The sequence below is a fragment of the Macaca fascicularis genome, chromosome 1 (genome assembly GCF_037993035.2).
Source record: "Macaca fascicularis isolate 582-1 chromosome 1, T2T-MFA8v1.1".
NCBI lineage: Eukaryota > Metazoa > Chordata > Mammalia > Primates > Cercopithecidae > Macaca > Macaca fascicularis.
In genome coordinates, this window is record NC_088375.1 from 162067707 (window position 1) to 162082302 (window position 14596).

At 35.4% G+C, this 14596-nt stretch overlaps 1 long non-coding RNA gene across 5 annotated transcripts in view; it reads right to left on the reverse strand.

Moving 5' to 3' along the window:
* The window catches only part of LOC107127201 (uncharacterized), a 513156-nt gene that overhangs the window by 198187 nt on the left and 300373 nt on the right, over window positions 1-14596 (reverse strand). For all 5 annotated transcript variants that reach the window (XR_012418768.1, XR_010577715.2, XR_010577711.2 and 2 more), the window contains exons 3-4: window positions 7610-7710; window positions 6701-6826 (exon numbers count right to left, since the gene is read on the reverse strand). This is a non-coding gene — a long non-coding RNA (uncharacterized lncRNA). The remainder of the gene's footprint in view (window positions 1-6700; window positions 6827-7609; window positions 7711-14596) is intronic.

Genomic DNA, 14596 nt, shown 5'->3' on the forward strand with positions numbered 1-14596 from the left:
CAAAAATTGATGCTTATATAAAAGCCCTATACATAATCAAGTAGAGACTTGAATACCTTCAAATTATTGAATATAACTAGAAAGACTACATAGCATAATGAGGGCAGTAGCGTAGTAGCAATCACTGCAGGCTGAAATAATAAAGAGAGAATTCATGTAGGAGGTAGCATTTAAACTAAGCCTTGAAGCATGATTTAAAGAGGTGACAGGCAGTTATTGTTTAGGAAGATATTCCAGCCAAAGAAGCTAACATGCATAAATGTGTGAAAATAAAAGAGAAAAGGCAAATCATATTCATAAAATTAATTACATTATATGCCATTTCTTGATATCTTGGATGCAGCAACTTAAGATTAGTGAGAACTTAAAATGAATATTAAAACATTAGCAAAATAAATCAGTTGAAAACTTTGTTTAGGCATAGAATTAGTATGACTAAACTATTTTTATTTTCATTAAGTTATTTCCAAGCCAAAATGCAGTATTTCAAAATGTAGCAGAAAAACAATTTTAACTTTGATATTTTGAAGACAGTGCTCTTTTTAAAATTTGCACCATAAATTGGAAAGGAAGATTAACCATTACATGGTGGCATCATCTAGGCAGTATGGCTTTATAGTTGCAGAGAACTGGATCACACATTTACGGAATGGAAATTTTTCCTGATAAAAATATTTTTTTTTTTTTTTTGAGACAGAGTCTTGCTCTGTCGCCCAGGCTGGGGTGCAGTGGCCGGATCTCAGCTCACTGCAAGCTCCGCCTCCCGGGTTTAGACCATTCTCCTGCCTCAGCCTCCCGAGTAGCTGGGACTACAGGCACCCGCCACCTCGCCCGGCTAGTTTTTTGTATTTTTTAGTAGAGACGGGGTTTCACCGTGTTAGCCAGGATGGTCTCGATCTCCTGACCTCATGATCTGCCCATCTCGGCCTCCCAAAGTGCTGGGATTACAGGCTTGAGCCACCGCGCCCGGCAAAAATATTTTTTTAATTATAATTCAGATTGAAAATTGATTCATAGATGTTTTGTTCAGTTTGACTACAGAGGATTTTTTTTCCTTTTTTGTGCATAACCTTCCATTGATTACTTCAATTTTATTGAAATTTATTTTTAAAAATACCTAATGACTGTCTTTAAAAAATCTGTATTGGTTGATTAAAATAACTGTTAGGAACAAAATAAAGCTACTTCTATTTGTATTGGACATTTTAATAATGATGCAAAATAATATTATTGAAATATATCTACTATATAAAACATTTTTCCTATAGAAATAATGTAGTTATAAGAAGTTCAAAAATTAAGTTATTGGAATTTTACTCTACAACTGCTAGATAGATTATAATTTGAAAAATAATAGAATGGAAATTGTAATAAAATATGTTTCCACCCCACAAATACTGAAGTAAGATGTTATAACTTTGGGGCAGATATTGACTAAGCAAAGTGACATTTGTATATATAAATAGTAACTTGCACGTAAAATCCAGTATTTAGTGCCCTGCAGGAGTGAACATGCACAGTTAATGGAATTCCTTTCAACAATGTTAATTACAGAAAACGTTTACATTGTCCTGCAATTAAGTAGTATGTCATGAAATATACAGATGTTTTTCTTTTTTGATCTTGAGTATAATGTGGATTACTCTGCAGCCAATTTGAACTCCGTACTACTTCTAAAACAAATAACTGTTACTGTAAATCTAATTCTAAATCCTTTAAGAACTAAAATACATATCTTTAGAGCAGACTTCTTGCAGATAAGATAGATATTTCCCACTGCAAATGCCAGTAAACCTTCCTAAAAATTATCTTAATACATTGTTCTCAGTAAAATAGGCTGTAATAGAAGCCACTAAAATCTTTTTTTTTTTTTTTGAGACGGAGTCTTGCTCTGTCCCCCAGGCTGGAGTGCAGTGGCGCGATCTCGGCTCACTGCAAGCTCCGCCTCCTGGGTTTACGCCATTCTCCTGCCTCAGCCTCCCGAGTAGCTGGGACTACAGGCGCCCGCCACCTCGCCCGGCTAGTTTTTTTTGTGTGTGTTTTTAGTAGAGACAGGGTTTCACCGTGTTAGCCAGGATGGTCTCGATCTCCTGACCTTGTGATCCGCCCGCCTCGGCCTCCCAAAGTGCTGGGATTACAGGCTTGAGCCACCGCACCCGGCCAAATCTTTTTTTTTTTATGCAGTCACTCACTATGATGTTCCCTGCTTGCATTCACTTTACCTCTCAACTATTCTTGTTCAAGCACCCTTTTCCCCTGCAATTATATTAAAACCCAGGTTCTAGACAAATGATACTCCCTGGCAACATAACCCTCTGAAATCACAGTCCTTATCCTTTTTGTCACAGCTCCTCACAAAAGGAGGAATACGTGCCTGGAATTGTGCTAAATACAATTCTCTTCTTGTTACAGTTTAAGATAGTCCAGAATAAACGTTCTGATTTCTAATATTATAGCCTTGTAAACATTATTGTTAATTAAATTGGATGAACACACGAAAGTGTCCATTGAATTATCAGGTGAATATTCAGTGTTCCTTTATTTATGAAGTTAAATATTTACTTATAGCAAACTATGATTGGTGTAAAACATAAAATTTTTATTGTCTTTATTATAAAGTTCAGTGGATTTTACTCTATAAATGCACATTTTTTCCAAAAATTGGAATATAACAATATAAGGTATATTAAATCCATAATGCTTACGTTTTAAAAAGTCCTGCCCTCTTCTGAAAACAGAAAGTTTATGTTCCCTCTATTTGTATTTTTAAAATATGCTATTTTGCTTTCCTAATATAAATCATATTCTAGCATATGCATATCTCCTCATCATCAGCCCCTCTTATGTTCTAAGTCCCCCAGTCAAGTATGGACTGCAGAATAAATCGAAAGTTGTATGTGCATCTTTCTTCCATATTCCATTTTATAATGTACAAACCACCTGTAAACATGTTATTTCATTTGTTCTGAAGCAATAATCTATGTCCCCAGGGAATTAAGTGGCACTTGCCTAAAGTGACAAAAGGCAAATAGTGAGGTCAGAATTCCAATTCCTAAATTTGTTCACTTTCCATCATACCTTTTATGTTTACTGTTTGCAAAGGCTTTCTGGCTCTCTCAGTGCAGTATGCAAAACATCTATCATAGTATGGAACCAACAAATACCTCTGGTTACTTCTCTTTTTTAGTTTAAAGTTCAGGAATGCAGGGTTTTTAAGAATTTCAGTGGAAGTTGTCTATAATCATGCATTACGCCAGTAATGTATTTGTGAGTACATTAAATATGCATAATTGGATATTTTTGTAGGTTTTCCCATCTAGTCAGATAATGTAATTTATAAAGTATTCCCTGTGTTTATTTGTTGATTTTTTTTAAAAATCCCCATATTCTCAAATTTATATTGTACGTTTTACCAGCCTACAAAGTCATTTAATTTAACCTCAACATTTACCTTTTCAGATAATAATGCAACATACAATGGTATCAGCATCTACATTTGAATATCGGATCTCAGTTTACTGTTAAAACCCAGCATCACTTCAGTCAGGTAACACTGAAAAGTTCACAGAATTGAGCCACTAGCCAGATATTATAATTGCTATTCCTTTACTATCCTACTTTACAATAGGATCTTTATCCAGGTAGCTAATTTGGTTATGCCAACAACTACAATAAGTTCTTTTCCATGTAGTATAGTGGTAATGGTAAGCTCGAACTTAAGGTAACAGAATCTTCAAATTTTGCCTCCCCAGATGTTTATACTGACATTATTTTTTTTTCACAAAAAAAATATGTATATTGAAGAAAACAACTTTAAAGAGCAGTATTTCATTTTCATAACTCTAACAACATTAACAGGTCAGGTTTTGAGAGTTGCTGCAGGCTGCTTTAACTATTGTCAAACTCTTTGACATTAACGTATATTGTTTTACGTTATTTGGCATGTAAGGATAATGGCTCCAAATGCATTTCCACTTCTTAGTGAAAACATACACAGTTCTCTGCTATTTCGAAATAAAAATGTTAGGAATAATTGTATTTTTTACCATGATGGCTGTTTCACTAAATTTTTCATAATTCACTACTTTCACACGCTGATCTAATTTCTTACAGAAAATAATTTTGTAATTATCACATGAGCATCGCATGAGCCTTTGACCAAACAAGGAAGAATACTCTCAATTATGCTATTTCAACATTTCCTCAATATTTTACCAGCACATTTTAATGTATATTCGGTTAAAAGAGTCACAGCAAGCTCACTTCCTGGTATATAATTCTCATACACAAAGGTATACATTGGTTAAAGGCATTAAGAAATACATTGACTAGATTCTCCAGCCCCTCTAATAATTGGTAAATTAAGGAGAATACATGTGTGATGCCCAAATGCAGAAGTCAGCTAAGAAAATCTAAAGAGGAGCTTGTATTTCTAAAGATTATACATGGTCTTTACTTGCCCTTGTGGCCTACATCAGTAAATTTGCACATAATCTTGTTTCCTAGTGGCTGCCCCCACAGCAAAGAAAAAAATCACACAGGGTAAGTTTCCCCCAGAGACACATAGAAGCCAATAATCCTGCTAACATTTGCTCCTGTATAAAAGGCCAAGCCTGCACTCTAGTCAGGTAGCTACCTAACATTTCCCTGCTGTATTTCCGCAATGAGGAAACAGGATACATGTTTCCACTCACAGGACTTGAGGAAGCAGTTGTAAGAAATGTGGTATCCAAATGGAGAAGAAAAGCAGTATTATAGTCCATCAATATGATAAGATATTCTAGTAAAATCAAACTACTCTCTATAAATATGCAAGAAAAAAAAAGGCAGTCTTTGTATAATAAGAGGTGGGGTGGAAATTTTCCTTTTGCCTAAATCATGAAAACTGCATCAAAGAGATGCAAAGTACCTGCTTTCCAATAAAACATTGAAACAGTGGAGACTTAGGGAGGAGTCAATGCTGCAGTTTAAGCCCAAGACCATCAGGCTAAAGATCCAGGAAAATTCAGTGTTTCAGTTCAAATCTGAAGGTCATCTGTTGCAGTACTCCCTCTTGCTGAATGTTAGTCTTTTGTTCTGTTCAGGCCTTCAACTGATTGGATGAGGCCCACCTACATTATAGAAATAATCTGCTGTACTCAAATTCGACTAATTTAAATGTTAGTCTCACTCGAACACACCCTCACAGAAACATTCAGAATAATGTCTGACCATCTATCTGGGAGCCACGACCCAGCCAAATTGACATATAAATTTAATAATCACAATATCTTACCATGATGTGACTCCTGGTGACTTTTCCTCATTTAAATATCAAGTGGAGGAGGCAGTGACATCAATGATGATGACTTGATATGAATGTCTGAATTTTCTGTCAGTCATGGGAAACTAAAAGTAGTTCTATGTGAGCCACTTTGCTGGCACCGCCCTGTGAAGTTGTCCTGCTAGGTAAAATCCACTGCCACACGCAGAGGGCTAGACTGCCAAGGATGCCTGAGTCAGCTTTTGCAAATCAGGGAACTATATATACAGTGAGGAGAACTTACTCATGTGCCCAGTTCATTAGAACACTTACCACACAGAGGATATCTGTGTTGGCCAAAAAAGCTGTTGCAATTAACCAACAAAGAAATCTACAAAACTGGTTAATAAAGAGGCATTTGTAATTTTTCCTCTCCTATCAATGTGCCCTAGCACACACTGCAGGACACCGAATTTACAGAAAACAAATAGAGGAGGTGTCTCAATAACAGACATGTCTCTCTCCTTCTTTCTTTCACCTATGACTGTGGAGGGATGAGGAACAATAATTTCAGATAACAAAGGAAGGATAAAAACTTTGAACTGAAGATGGGGTTGAAATTTAAAACTACATTGATTTGTTCTAATTGAAAGTGATAGCAAGTTTTAAAATCTGCTGAATATATTTTCAGGGATAATAAAATATATTGCAGGATATGGCTAAAAGGAATGACTAGAGTAGAACATAATATCATGTTTATACCTTACTAATTTGGACCCATTAATAAACATACGTACCTATAGGTAGAGAGGCAGTGCTATGTTAGCTACCTGTGGTAGCCGAAGCCCCCCACCCCAGCAGGCATTTCATCCCTCTTATTCTGGAGACAGCAATCTGTTTCTTTGGAGAATTTCTCTAAATCCAAATGATCCTTCTGAAACTATCAATCATAGTGTCCCTCATCTCAGCCACACATCCGAGCATTTGGCCTAGGTTATGTCAATCATAGTTCCACTGGATCATACATAGCAAATAGCAGAGAGGGAGATATATGACCTGAGCCTGAGCTACTAGAATCCTACCTTGAACTTTTACAAATAAATTTTGAAGGGTGTATCAGGGTCTACTCAAAAGAAAGAAACTGTGCCAGTTATTGAACAGGATTATTTTATATAAATATATTGTTAACAAAGTAACTGGAAGGATCAAAAGAGAGCTGTAAGGTATTATGGAGGTAGCAACCGTAGAAAGTAGCTATCATCCTTATAGCTAAAGGAACAAAGGGAAGAGGCTAGAATAATTAAAATGTAGAAACTTAGAGGATGGGTCCCAAGAGTTGAAACATGGACTACAGACAGTCCTCTACTTGCCTTGGATTTTCTTACAACTTTTCAACTTTACTATGGGTTTATTGAACTATTAAAATACATTTTTGACTTAACGATATTTTCAACTTACCATGTGTTTGTAAGGATACAACCTCATTGTATGTTGAGAAGCATCTGTACTGAAGAAGAGGAGCTGCTTTGCTGGTGTTGGTATCTCTGAGTTTGGAGGAGCAGTCTTTGGGTCTGGGACCCAGACCTATAAAGAGCGGACACAGGCAGGTGGTGTTGGTATCTCTGAGAGGCAAGTAATGAGGCTCAGTATGTGAGTGTGGAGGAAACTGTAAACTGAATTCAGCTGCTGCTGTGGGAAAGCCCTGCTACTGCTGGGAATTGTTGTTGGGGTAATGCCCATAGGAACGGGAAGCAGTCTAGAAGTACACAGGGAACAAACAGAAAAGAACAAGTCTTCCTTCTTCCTTTTCCAGCCTTGCTCTCTCCCTCTAGTGCCCAGGATTGGCAGAGCTTCACAGGGAGCCAGCTGAGAAAGCAAAAACGTAGCTTGCAGAATCTCAGCACCAGAATTGCAAAGCTGAATGAAGAAGGGTGGGTTCAAGCTGCTGAGAGACAAGAACTATAGAACTGGTGTGGAGACATATGCTTCCTTTTAGATTATGAGATGAGATGAATCTATGTATTAAAAAAAAGCTATTTCTTAGCATGTCTCAATTAGTCATATCAAGAGAGGGGCAGGCTCATACCAGCCACTTAGTGCCAGAGGCTCTTGTTGACCAGTAATATCTGATTTTTAATATAATCGACTAGATGTGTGTGACTCTCTTTCCTTATAAATATGTAGAGTGGGGCCGGGCGCAGTGGCTCATGCCTATAATCCTAGCACTCTGGGAGGCCGAGGCGGGTGGACTGCCTGAGCTCAGGAATTCGAGACCAGCCTGGGCAACATGGTGAAACCGCATCTCTACTAAAAATACAAAAAATTAGCCAAGTGTGGCAGTGTGTGCCTGTAATCCCAACTACTCACAAGGCTGAGACAGGAGAATTGCTTGAACCCGGGAGGCGGAAGTTGCAGTGAGCCGAGATCATGCCATTGCGCTCCGGCCTGGATGACAAAGCAGGACTCCGCTTTAAAAAAAAAAAAATATATATATATATATATATATATATATATATATATATAGAGAGAGAGAGAGAGAGAGAGAGAGAGTGACTCCGGAGGATGTGACCTTTCTACCAGAGTCTATCTTTACCATCAGATATACTTGGCCTAAGCACAATTCTCTGTGGAAAAACAAGAGTTTTGGGGAACTGGGTATGCTTCATTTATATTTTTTTCCAAAAAACTCTATTTTAAATGTATACTATATGACATTAGCAAAGTATGTGCCAGTGTAATCTCTATAGGACAGTTAAAAGCTGTACAGGCATATGCCCAGGATATTGGCAGTCACATCCTGCTACATTAAGGAAGCTCATCTACAGTAAGAGTCTAAAAGAGGAAAGCAAGGAGAAAGATTATTGACCGAATGCTGTATCCTCCCAAATGTATATGTTGAAACCCTATACTCCAATGTGATGGCATTGGGAAATGGGGCCTTTGAGAGGTAATTAGGTTTAGATGAGGTCATGAGAATAAAGCTGCCATATTGTTAGCATTCTTATAAGCTTCCTCTCTCCATCATGTGAGGATACAGTAAGAAGTTGACCATCTGAAAACTAGGAAGAGGGCCCTCATCAGACACTGAGTCAGCTGGCATCTTGATCTTGGACTTCTTAGCCTTCAGAACTGTAAGAGATAAATGTATGTTTTTAAGCCACCTAGTGCATGTTATTTTGTTATAGCAACCGGAGTTAAGACCAGAGGCAAAAGTAGAAAGAAGAAATAATGGCAAAGAACAAAGGTCTTAAAAACCTAATTTGACTATTGTCTGTGACCTGCATACAAGACAGTTCTTTACTGAACTCCATGTGTGATGTGAGCCTATACATACCTTTATTTGCTAAATTAGTTTGAGTGGATGACTGTAAATAATCTTGAGTAATACATGGGATTTAAAGCTTAGGACACGTTTTTATAAAGGTACTTCCAAAACAATAATGATGCAATTTGTAAAATGATTTACTGAACAAATGATGATGAATCTCAAATATTCTTTTCCCTAACCATATGGCTTATTGGACAATAAATGAAGATCAAGGACACAATAATCCTTCATTTTACGTAGCCATGTTCTATGTTATAACAACAGTCCAAAGTGGCAATAGATTTAATTACTGGATTTGAAGGCAGACACTGAGTGACAAACCACTTCAACTTCATTAAACATTTAAAACAGCAATTTTCATAGATAAATTGCCATGGAATAGGACAAACTTTTATTTAATGAACTGAGGTTTATATTCAGTGGTGAAACTCACAAAACTTGGAATCTGTCCAATTCCTGAATTTCCACTATGCCAGTCCTACTCAGGGAGCAAAGCATTGCTGTTTGGAAGGAAGAAAAAAAAATTGATTGAGCAGAGCCAGGGACCAAGTCCTCAGAAGTTCACATTCACTTTCCAGCCTTTCAGAAAATAGTCTAGAAATCATGCCTTGTCTAGTTGAAAGTGAACGCTCCTCTGAAAGAAATACAAACTGTGCACTGTCATGTAGTGCCCATCCAGATCTTACATGCATGAGGTGAGGCTCATGATATTGCTCAAGTAACTGCAAATGGTGCCCTAAAATAACCAACACATCAGCTGGTACTTCTTCTTCTTTCAGATAATGGCTTCTTCTAACTTGAGTTGCATTTCCAGAAAAATCACACATCAGTTCAACAATCCCCCTTGTAACTAACTGTAGACAACCATCTGAGATTTCCTGGGGAAATATGTAAATTATTACCCATATAAATTTTTGCCAATTGTTACCAATATCCTCAACTTCAACTAAGTTCTAAAAACCACATAGATTTTTAAGAATGTTTCCATAGTAATTTGCGTTGCCATTTTCCACAATTTACAATTTCAAACCTTCATGTGCCCCAAATTTCCAACGTCCTCCATTGCTGTAAATCTCAGCTGTTGGGTTGCCTCATACTTTAGGAAAAAATAGAAGCAACAAAACAGGAACTGGTCGATCTTGCCAAAAGCAAATACATCAGTGTATTGCAGCTACAACTATCTTCTCTTATTTCCATTTCCATTATAATGATGAATTTATCTCTTTCTTAACAATAGCTCTTTCTCCATAAGCACTGAAAGGCATGATTACATACCACCTTTCTTACAAAATTAAACAAACGACAAATGCATAACAGCAAAAAACTTAAAAAGAAACCTTAAAAGCAATAACCTTCTTCAATTATGTTCCTATATATCTACTTCATTTATTCTGGAGACAAACATCTAAATAGAATTCTTTAAATGCACTATGTCATTTTGTGTGATTTCTTACCTGCCATGTAATCAACTTTCCAATGTTTCAAATTGTTTTTATTAGAAATAAAACTTTAAAGCCCAAATTGAAAGCCATTTGTATACTTTTCCCAATTTCATTCTTTCTCCACCATTCTCAGAGGCATCAATTATCCTGATATTTTTGTGAATTATTTCCTGCTCATAATTGTTATATTTTTACTACATACCCACTGTATATACAAGCATATGATTTTTCACTTTTATATTATACATTTTCTTCATGTATTATATATTACACATAATATAATTTAACTCTCACTATATGAGTATATATGTATATATATTCATGTTTATATATGTATATATATCTCACTATATGAGTATCTATATATATTAGTTTTATCCATGTTGGGGAGCCCCAGGACTACTCAGGTTACATTGATTCCATACATCTTCTCAGCTGGAATCATGACTTTTAAGTACTACATATATTCTAAAAATTCACAAATTTACCTTTCATGTCTGACATTTCCCTGAATTCAACAACAGTGTACACAATTGCCTGCTTGACGTCTCCCTTTGGATGTGCAATAAGTTTCTCAAACTCAAATGCAATTCTGAAGTTCCAATGACCCTTTAAATCTCCTCTCTTCTCTATTTCCTATCTTTGTAAATGGTAATTCCATTCTTTCATTAATTCAAGTCAAACATCTTAGAATCTTGGTGGTAGTTTTCCTTGAGTACTCTGTTGCTTTTTATTAATTACACTCACTTTCAATAGACCCCATAGGGGTCTCCCTGATCTCATGACATAATTTTCTATCTGTTTTCTCCACTTCCATTAATGCCCAGCTGCAAACCTTTTATCAACAAAGTCATCTTTTAAAAATATGTTCAATCATGCCACTTCCCTGCTTCTCAGTACATCTGGGCCCTGCCTCTCCAGCCTTTCTATGACCTTCTCTCTGCTCAAGTCACAATGGCTTCTTCCATCATTCTCCAGACACAGGGACTTGACACAGATTTCCAGAGCAAGAATAACTGTTCTTCCTTGCACCACCACTTGATTCTAGGAATTCTAATTGTCTATCTTCATATATCAGCTTAAACACTTAATTGATATTACCTGAAATCTACTGATGAGTTTCTGACCCATATTTTTCCTTTACTCTGCTCTTTGAAGATAATAATTATTATTATTTTTTTTGACAGAGGCTCGCTCTTTTGCCAGGCTGGAGTGCAGTGGCACAATCTCGGCTCACTGCAACCTCTGCCTCCTAGGTTCCAGCCATTCTCCTGCCTCAGCCTCCCGAGTAGCTGGGACTACAGGCACATGCCACCACGCCCAGCTTTTTTTTTTTTTTTTTTTTAAAGTAGAGGCAGGGTTTCATCATGTTGGCCAAGATGGTCTCAATCTCTTGACCTTGTGATCCACCTGCCTTGGCTTCCCAAAGTGCTGGGATTACAGGTCTGACCCCATAATTGTCTTAAATTATGTTGTCTGTCATTTCTATTTCTTAAGATTCCCACTTTTAGTTTTGTTTACTTTTGATTTAAGTCCATCTATTATTAAGATGCATCGTATAGTTTGTAGCTATCTCTCATTCGTTTTAAATTCGGGTAATATTTCAGCATGCCAATTTATAACAGTTTACTTGTATTTTTTTTAAGATAAGTTTTAGAGTTGTTTCCAGATTTTTGTTCTTGCAAACAATGAAGATACATACAAAGATGTTTCAGTCTATATGTGTGTAGACAAAATTTTGGCTTTTGTAATTTGCTCCTTGGAGATACTTTCATAAATATATTACATGGCTAAAGGGCTTTGCAGATGTAATTAAGGTTACCAATCAAATGACCTTAAATTGGAAAGATTATGCTATGTGGACGGGCTATGTGGACTATGTGGATGGGTTTAATATAATCAGAAGCATCCTCAGAAGCAGAGATTTTTCTCATTCTGATAGCAGAAGAGGAAGTCAGAGATTTGAAGCACAAGAAAAATTCAGTTTGTACTTGTTGGCTAAAGATGAAGTGGCAAGAAAACAGGGACTTTAGTCATACAACTCCAAGTAATTGAATTCTGAGAACAACCTGAATGAAACTGGAAGTGGAGTCTTAACCAGAGCCTCCAGATAAAAGACAAGGATAGCAAATAATTTAATTTTGGTCCTGGGAGGACCTCAGCAGAGGACCCAGCTGAGCCACCTTGTACCTGGACCTCTGACTCACAAACCTGTGATATAATAAATGAGAGTTTTAAGTCACTAAATTTGTAGTAATATGTTTTAAAAGCAATAGAAAACTAATACAACACGTCTAAGTGTTTCTCTTGAAGTGTAGTGGCTCTTTGGGTCCAGAGGGTACATCTGTGATCTTCACTAGTGAATTTCCAGTTTCCAGCATATCTCCTGCTTCCGTTTGAACATTTCATATGTACTCGTGGACTAAATGAGTGAACACAAAACTGAAGTTTATAAATGTTTAAAACTACAGAGCAGAATTGGGTATGAAATAGGACAAATAAGATAAAAATAATTTAAAAAATTTGATTGCATTACAATAAGAAACAGATAGCTAATATTTGTGAAAATATAACATATCAAATAACAACTGTAAGTTATGTATTATTTTTCAGTGCCAACTTTATACATACAAACTTGATGGCAAGACCAGGTTTATTACAATTCAAAATATTTTTCACAAGGAAATGATATTATAAGGGGACAATGAATTCTCAATATCACTTAAAAGCACCAAATTAACACATAGCTTAATTATGTCTATAAACAATAGACGAGAGAAATAACGATCAAGTCATAATCATAGCAAAAGAGAAATAATGACAAATCATAATAGTAGTAAAACCACATATCAGCAAATGGCAGAAGTATGGTTGGAAAGTAAAGTTGAAAAAAAGATAAGCAGTTATTTTGATACAAGTGGAAATGATGGTAGCTTCATATGGCAAAATGCTACCATAAAATAATAGACTTGTCACAATATGTTTTGTGGTTTAGATGAAGTGGCCAAGAGGCTAGAATCGAGGGCACCAATAAGGCCTTTGTATTTCATTCAACCATCGTTGAAATAAGAGTAAATCTCACTTGTGACAGTTCCAATAGATACATCTCAATGATTATTTGCCTAGTGCTTAATGATTAATTAGATTAAAACAATGAAAGAAGAGAGATGTTAAGGTTTTTATGAACATTCATTAGGCAGTGAGGATATGTTGAAGACTTGGAAACTTCTTCATCTTAAAGTTATAATTAAAGAAAAAAAACCAGGTCATTCCCTATTCTGTTCCTTACGAAGTAATCTACACAGCTTGATTTTGTGCAAGAATAGTTTCACTGATTGTCTAAACATATCTTTAGAATTTTCCCATTATCTCCTCATTTTATAGTCTGCAAAATTTTCATCTGTTCTACATCCTTGCAGATCAGGTTCATTTTTTTTGTAGTGAGTATAATTTTCTATGCTAATATACAATTATTTTGACAAATTGATCATACACCATTCTTTTTGTCTTCCTTTGGTTAGGCAGTCCATATTTCAATTTAGAGGTGGCTAAGTAGTTTTTGTTGACAAGACCACACTTCTTGCTACATGAACAACGGAGGCAGGATCTAAATCCAAATTTCCTTAAGGCTTCTTTATTTGGTTAAGCTAACACTGAATTGTTGGCTAAGCTATAATTGAGCTAAGACTTAACTACTTAATTATTTTGTTTCAGTATGCTTTGTAGTACTATAAAAATGCTTTATTTATTTTCTCTTTCCCTGCTTTATATATTCTATTTTGCATATAAGGTTTTATTTTGCTAACCACCTTTTCTGCATCATTAAGCCAATGCAATATCACTGGAATGTAGCATTGTATATTTACATTTAAGAAGCTAAAACTTTATATTGTGCCATACATATCACAATTAAAAATAATATCAAATTCTTCTATTTCTGAATTTATTCTATATTATATAACCATTTGTTTTCTTAAATATTAATCACAGTTTAACATACTATGTTATTTTCAATAAAATATGGGTTTCAAATATATAGAAAAATAGAGCAGAAATTATGCATGTTTTTAAAATGTATATGAAGTTTTTTGGGGGCAAAGGGTTATTTGTTCAAAAAACAATTCTGAAAATTACTTTAAAAGCAATCAATTTCCTATATTATGGTTCATTAATTACTTGTAACATTTCTTAAACTTAAATGAAAATCTAAAACAAAACTTTGCGTGGTTAAAAAAAGCTATTATATATGGAAAATTAATTAATGATATTTAATTCTATTTAATTTTATATAATATATAAATATGTTTGTAATATATCCACAAAACCTAACTGAGCCTGTGCTTTATAAACATTTGTTGAATGAATGTATGTGTGAATGTATTAACAAATCCAACTTACAGAAAATGGTCATTACTAAGGGCAGTGCACACTTAGATCTGATAATTAAAATGCAATTATAAGTTATTACAACAAGCATATGTTGATAATCTTTAGAGCATATGCAAGCAAGTATTAGCTTTTGAGGCCATAACTATGTCTTTTTTGCTAGAGAAAAGTTTGGTGAACAATCCCTATAAAAGCACA